This window comes from Centruroides vittatus, unplaced genomic scaffold (assembly GCF_030686945.1).
Source record: "Centruroides vittatus isolate TY-2023 unplaced genomic scaffold, ASM3068694v2 contig_349, whole genome shotgun sequence".
Lineage (NCBI taxonomy): Eukaryota > Metazoa > Arthropoda > Arachnida > Scorpiones > Buthidae > Centruroides > Centruroides vittatus.
The window spans coordinates 848,669-856,585 of NW_027122172.1; the positions used below are offsets into that span (position 1 = coordinate 848,669).

At 34.2% G+C, this 7,917-nt stretch overlaps 1 protein-coding gene and 1 long non-coding RNA gene across 2 annotated transcripts in view; one reads left to right on the forward strand and one right to left on the reverse strand.

Moving 5' to 3' along the window:
- Nucleotides 1–4,869, reverse strand: part of LOC136974388 (tyrosine-protein kinase Fyn-like) — a 65,426-nt gene extending 60,557 nt beyond the window's left edge. Inside the window, exon 1 of the mRNA XM_067269250.1 lies at nucleotides 4,195–4,869. The gene's annotated coding sequence lies outside the window, so the exon portion shown is untranslated. The remainder of the gene's footprint in view (nucleotides 1–4,194) is intronic.
- A 1,946-nt stretch (nucleotides 4,870–6,815) lies between these two features.
- On the forward strand, nucleotides 6,816–7,328 carry LOC136974465 (uncharacterized). The gene is made up of 3 exons (XR_010880641.1): nucleotides 6,816–6,932; nucleotides 7,028–7,130; nucleotides 7,241–7,328. It is a non-coding gene; the product is annotated as an uncharacterized lncRNA (long non-coding RNA).
- Nucleotides 7,329–7,917: the final 589 nt, after the last annotated feature.

A 7,917-nucleotide genomic window follows, 5' to 3' on the forward strand; every position in this document is an offset into this window, starting at 1 on the left:
TTGATCTGGTCCTTCGGAGGTGCACTTCTTGGACATAAATATTAGAGTGGAGCGGTTAGTATCTACACCTCAGTTTACCGTAAACTGGAATCCATGTCATCATACATACCTGTGGAGTCGTGAGATTCGTTTTTGTACTAGATTGCGATGTACATGGGATTAATCAGAAGAGCCTTAACACATTCTTCCAATCCCTCTCGATGCCGAATTAGCATTTATAGAGTGCCTAGCCACAGCACACAGTTATCGAAACGTTACACATAGGCTGATAGAACATTATCTGTAAATGCACCATTGAAGAATCATTAAAAAACCTGATGAAGGACTCAGGAGGAGTTAAAAAATGTTTGTTTTTTTTGTCATCTACACACCATAATTGGTTTGGTATATATCAATAAAGACAATTGTTAATTAACCAGTAGTTTTATATCAGAATGCTCAATACAAAAGTGGACAAAAACTCCATTGTGCTGTTCATGCTTATCTCATGATCAGATAATCACCTCTCCTGCTGGTCTTTCTTGAATGTGTAGAACTTGCCTACTGTGTATGTGTGTTCCACATATCCACTGCTCTCAACATTTCTGTGTTCAGATCAAAATGCCCCGAATGATAAAAGTTTAGTATAATGGCCATCCTGCTTCCCTCAGCCCAATGATACAGCTTTTCTCTAACTCCGTTAATTCTCCTTAAGATTTTTGACTACATCACATAGACATATCTGGCATTCGAAGATCTTCAAATAACAGGCACACTGATAATTTTAAACACAGTGAGACTCTGAAAGCCTTTTTATATGATACTGGGGTAGCAATTTTAAGACACCACTATTATTACCTGGCATGCAATCAGTCCACAACTACAACCATTTACATACCTGTCTGGGAGATAGCTGTATGCAAAGTTTTGCAGTAATCAAACAATTCTATCTGGATACATAACATTTTTATCAATGAGCATATATAATTAATATGAAGTGTTAGAATCAACAAACATGAACAACTGAAGTATTTCTAACATTAAAAGAACATATTTCTAAGATTTACCATCTGTTTTTGGGCACATACTAGTCTAAAAATTTCTGGTCGGTTAATGTGAACCTAGTATACAAAATGGCGGCACTTCCGGTAACCTCAATGGCAAGTGTTTTTAGAAAAGAAATGTAGATGGCGCTGATAGTAATGATGCCTTCGTATGCAAATATCCATCAAAAAATTCCGTTCTGAAAACATGAGAAATAATGTGAATTTCGAATTTTGGTTACCATGTAGACGGATTATGCACGTTGTTAATTTTTTAAAGGTGTCTGTGTTTTTTAAAGTTTGTACAATTTACTCGAAGTTAAAGTTATTGAGGAGGAAAGTTTGTCAATGGTAATTAACATGTCAAACATGTCCTTAATGTGTTTAATGTGTGTTAAATGTCATAAAAGTGTACAAGTGAGATAAAAAATTTGTAAATGGTTTATATGTGGTTCAAATGTACGTTTAAAGCGTGCAAATGTGTGTTAAACGTGATAAATTTGTCATAACCAAGGATATGTAATAGTGATTTCCAACGCCGAAAGACAACGTGAATGACACATGGAAGGCTAGGTGGTCGTGGATCGCAGGTGCCACCCTCTATGGAGATGCTGCGTATCGTAGATGAAAAGGCGAGAGATGTGAATCATAAGGCTTCAGTTCTTAAGAGGAGTAAAGTTTATGTACAATACAGGCAAATTTTGTTCGAACCACTGATGTATAGAATCTCGCAATTCACTTCGTCCATACATCGTTTGAATTTATAGGTAGTATGTTGACTTTTTATTTTTTGTTTCTGGTCCAAGAGTAGGAAAAGCAACCAAAAGCAGGGGAAAAAGTAAGTAGCAAATTTTGTTTTAAAAATGTTTTAGTTTTAAAAAAGTTTAAATATAGGCGTGTTTAGGTTATTGTCGACGGTTGCCATCTTGTTTGCACATTTGCATGTGCAAACAAGATGGCGACCGGAAGCGCCACCATTTTGTATACCTAGGGTAACATTAACCTTCTGGTCTAAGTGCAACATTCTGGTATGCCATTAGAATAGGCATTAGAGCATATTAAAATACTGAATAAATTAATCAATTAAAAGATTTTCCTACCTTATTATCAGAGAGCTTCAAAAATAAAATCTTTGTTTTCTATAAACAGTAGTATGATACAAATTCTCATCAATTAAATACTGTATATTGCTTTAAATAACAGTAAAATTTATCAGTTTATATCAACATCTTTAAACTTGATTTATTAGTTAAACCAAACAAATTATTAATTAAATTAAACCTTCCTAAACCTAAAATCCTTTAATAAAACAAAGTGCCAAATTGGCACTTTGTTTTATTAAAGAAAACTTGTCAAAATTTTGGGAATTCTGTTGTCTAATTCCTCATCCTTTAGGTTATAACTAGTAATATTATGGTCTTTCGATTAGTATTAATTAGATAACTTGGTTAATTTTTCACTTGGGTACATACTAAATTACAGAAATTTAATTAGATAAATAAAAAGTATTGAATTACATTTTCCAATTCCAAAAAGTAATCCGTATCTAATAAAAATGATAATGTGATAATGATAAAACTGAAATAACAGAAAGAATATAAATTATATCACATTATAAATATGTCAGTTTGCTTTTAAACATATTAATTAGTAATATTTGATATTTTATATTAGGATGCAATCACATTTCTTAACTCCTCTCAACGCATGCATTGCTTGGTAAAGCAGTTTTAAGTAATATAGTCAGATAAACAAGCTAATGACAGTTCATTTCATATGAAATATTCAACTGTATTATAGCCACTTTCCAGACAATGAACCCAATATGATTTGCTTCACTTGTCATGCTTTCTTATATTTTTTTTAGGTTAATGTTACCCTAGGTATCGAGATGGCGGCTTGTCTCCAATCCCAGCAATCAGAAGAAAGAAAACAGTGGGGATGAAACAGTGGGGACGTTCTAACCTAACCTAACCTAACCTATTCTAATAATTATGGTAATTTATTAGAATAGGTTAGGTTAGGTTAGGTTAGAACATGCATCCCCACTGTTTCTTTGCTTTTGTTTTTCTGAAATCGGAGACAAGCCGCCATCTCGATACCTAGGGTAACATTAACCTTTTTTTAATATAAAGCCAATTTAAAGAGGCCAGTAATAGAATACAAAATCAGTTGGAAATGTGATTACCTATTTCAGTTTTCATATAAGAACTCAAACAGAATATCACAATAAAAGAAAATTGGAATAATTTTTGGCTGCAAACAATTCTGCTGTAGACAATCACCTAAGTTCTCACATACAAAGAAAACAGGTATACTATAGATTACTATCTATGAAATTTTGGGACTTTGAGTATATATCTGAACTGACGGGACCGAGACGAGTTCAACGATACCCTACTTTTGGATTGGAGACGAAAAATAAAAAAGTTATCATACTTTTTCACTTACCATACTTTTTTAATGCTCTCATGAAGACGGCACCATAGTTGCTAGTACTGCCATCTTGCGGTAAAGTCTGCAAACCGTGACGTCGAACTACGGTCATCTCCAGTAGGGTTAAACACGCGATACGAGAACGGAAAGAGCGACGCGACTTCCGATCATCGTGCGATCGCCATTTCGGTTAATGTTACTTATGGCAGCGAACATGGCGGCCCGACTGACCTCTCGTATGGACGCCACCACACGCCACCATGTGCTAAACTATTGATCGATTCACGGTAGTTCTTGAACAAAGTAAAAAAGGGGGAAAACGTCTACTAAAGGCAATTTTAACGGCAAGCGACGGGACTCCCGATTGCGATAGCGAGGCCGACTTAGCAGAGAGCGACGCGACTCCCTATCATCGCGCGATCGCCGAAAAAAGTATGATAACTTTTTTATTTTTCGTCTCCGGTCCAAAAGTAGGGTATTGTTGAACTCGTCTCGGTCCCCTCAGTTCAGATATATACTCAAAGTCCTGAAATTCCATAGATAGTAATCTATAGTATCCCCAAGAAAACATTGTTCAATATTATTTCTCGTATATTTTCTCACTTCACTCTAGCTTTGATAACAATTTCCATAATTAAAGCAATGTTTTTGATAATTACATATCACTACAGCTGTAAAAAAATCTAAGCTATAATTCATGAAATCATAAAACAATTTTAAGTTACTGTTCACTTACCTTGTATCACAATCTCCTTCATCAAAATAATATATTGATGCTTCAGTTAATTGTACAGTACATCAAATTCCTCAAGTTCATTTTTTTAATATATCACTTCTGTCTCAAGACTGCCATTTCTAGTGAAGAGTTTATACTCAGCATCAGCATCTTACATCAATTAGTTTACACTTTCAACATAAACTCTGATAAATCAGAGCTTACTCATATTGAAAAGAGCACTTGTGCAGGGTTCTCCACTGAAGTTCAGTGCACAGTTCTGCATTAATCTATCAAAACATCATCAAATTGTCAACCAGTCAATAGTGGCCCGAATGCTTAATGAATGCAGGAACAGAGAATTATCGGGCATAAAATGCTGACAAATTTAGGAAACTAGTTTTACCAGAAGGAAAGCTGTTAGATTGAATGAGACTAAATTGGTCTTTGTACCAAATTTGAACAAAGAGGGTAGCAGGATCATTCTATGCATCAAATCTGTCTGATAATCAGAGAGAACCAATTTAGTGAAAAAATTCAGAAGGCAATATAGCTTTACAACTGGGTGTTTGTGGGATCTAAGGGCAAGGACAATCTACCTAATTTCAGCAGCAATCGAAAAAATCCAGCAATGGCTTGCACAACTTTCCCAGCTATTATGAGATTTTATTTAAGAAATAACTTCTATATTATCAATCGTAAAAAAATAAAATTGTCTGTGGCACCATCTGTTACAAGATTTTGTTATAAAAATACCTTTTAAATTATTAATTTTTATATGACAAAAATCTTAGTTTTGAGGATAATGATAAGTTTTATAAAAAATTGCGAATGCCAATAGAATAAAACCTTCGTTAAGTCCGACCCCTCAAGACAAGGCACGACCCCATGCTAGCTTTCCACTGCCTCGGTCTTTAGCCATCAAAATTTAATAGCATAAATGCCCCTTATATAGAAGTTACCATGTAAAATTTCAATTCTTAATCTTTACTGCATCCTGAGTTATTAAACAAAATAGACACAAACACACAAAGATGGAATTTTTTTCCATTTTTGAGTTCAGGGGTCTTAAAACATGGAGATTTGCATATTTGATATTCTACTTTCCCTTGTTATGAATAGATAACCACCAGAAAAGTAAAATGACAAGATCAAGCAAAGCTTATCCACCATTTGCTTTCTATTAATCTGTTTGAGTTTATTTCCCAAACAAAACAGAAAAAGAAATGATCAATATGTCCAATGCCTACAGAGGGGCCAAGAATAGATATAATAAAGTGTGCAAAAAAAAAAAAATGTTTTGTAAATGAAGTTGCTATTCTACTAGGAAGGTAGAGAAAGCTACCTGTCCAAACAGAAGTTTGGTCCCTTATCTTGAATATATCTCTTTCAGGCTTTCTTTGAGTGTTGCTGCATTAAAGTATAAATCTAAAATCTTAACACCAGCACTTACAGTGATGCAAGAGAAAGTACACGGAAAGAACACAGATCCATCAATCAATAGAAACATTTCCACTCGTCGACGACAGCTCCATCACGTGCACGACACGAAGGCGACATCATCGTACGCACGAGCTGCAAATTTACGGTCGAGAGACTAAGTTACTAAGCAAAGAATACCCGGAAATAGCAAAGCCCCGAAGTACCACACTTCGGGACTTTGCCATTTCTGGCGCGTTAAAACTAAAATAAAAAGTAGCACGGAGAGAGAGAGCATCCCCGTCCGACTCCCTTTCCGAGGAAAAAGGGGTAGGCAAAACAATCGTTAATTCTAACTCGGCAACGAGCCCGAAAATACATAATTTTGGTAGTACTACGATTTTTGTGTCACTCATCCCCGATAGTAAATATATATAAATCATACTGTATATATATATATATATATATATATATATATATATATGTAGTGATTTAAAAGTCCATTGTAGGGAGGTTGCTTAAAATGAAGTTAGCAATACTGGTCATTTCCATCACGAGGCTCATTTCGTGCATTACAAGAGTACAAACAGCAATCAACTCTTAAAACATCCAAGATGAAAAACTGCTCAAACATGTATTGGTTTTCCTAGTAACAATGTTGTGTCCTGACGCAACTATTCTTTCAACAGTTGCTAGCCAGAGAGGTAACGATAAAAAAGTTTTTCAACATTTCGTTGATTCTGTCTGAGCCTTATCTCCTGTATAAAGCTGCAGTCTCTTCCACGATATATCAAAAACGGCCACTAGGCGCCACCTAGCTATTGTTTAAATTAACAATAAATTCACTATATTATTATTAGATGCGGTTTTTTGCGTTTTTGACTGCGTTTAGTAGGGTACGCCATGAGAAATTCATTATATTATTATTTTTAATAGGTGGTTGTCTCTTTAATCTGAAAACATTCGGTAGACTAACTTACAGCTAAACAGGCTTAAAACTTTTTTATTGGTTCTTCATCAAATGCATTTCGGACCAGTTTTATAGTCCTGGTCCCTCATCAGTGCTACAGGAAACCAAAGGTTTTTTATTAATATGGGTGACGCGAGTGCGTACATAATAAGATTTACAAAAAATTCCTTAAAGAACATTTTTAACTAAATACATTCCAACAGTGGTATTATGTAATAGAGGGCGCAACAGACTAATAGCTTTATGTGTGGCACCCTACTGTGAACGTTCTAGTATTGTAAAAAGCGCAATGCTTTCCGAACAGCCTTAAAGATATATTTATAGAACTAAAATTTGATGTAAAATGTTTGTAATACATCCGGAAAAAATAGTTAGTAAGTACGTATTTACTTTTAGAAAACTCTATATTAGTTACACAGATCTTTGTAAAAAATTTTTTTATATAAGAAAACTTTATAATTATAGTACTACTGTAAGTACACGGGAAAATAGGAATTAAAAACGAATATGAAAACAGATACCAGTGAGAAATGTATAGTTAATAAGGAGGATACGAAGAACTAAAAAGGTATAAAAAATGTATTTAGTTAAAAATGTTCTTTAAGGAATTTTTTGTAAATCTTATTATGTACGCACTCGCGTCACCCATGTTAATAAAAAACCTTTGGTTTCCTGTAGCACTGATGAGGGACCAGGACTCATAAAACTGGTCCGAAATGCATTTGATGAAGAACCAATAAAAAGTTTTAAGCCTGTTTAGCTGTAAGTTAGTCTACCGAATGTTTTCGGATTAAAGAGACAACCACCTATTAAACATATATACAGCTACTAAACAAATTTAATTAAAATTATTATTTTTATTTGTAATATGAAATTATTTATACCACGGAATGACACCGCTGCTGCTAGAACGCCCAGTAGGGGGCGTCCCGAGCTACTAACTAGTACAAACGGATTTTTCATCTAACGTTTAACCACGTGGCCAACATTTCTGTTTACTAGTCGGTACAACTATAGACCAACAAAATGTACGAAACATCGATAATAAGCACGTGGTAGCAACAAGTTGCCATCTCATCACCAGTGACTACTACGAAATTTGTAATTTACAAATTCCGAAATAAATTTATAATTTTTCAAATTAACTCAAAAATTATTATTTTACATATATAAAAATTGATATAAATATTAAATGTTTTTTTTTGTCTCTTGAACACTATATAATGCAAATACCCGAAATACTTGGCAGTTTTCATCTTTGAGTTTATTCAATTCAGTTGAACAATCGAACAATTACCGACACGGTTTCAAGATTATTAAAACTAAATGTTTTCATAAAAAGTTCACACGAAGCA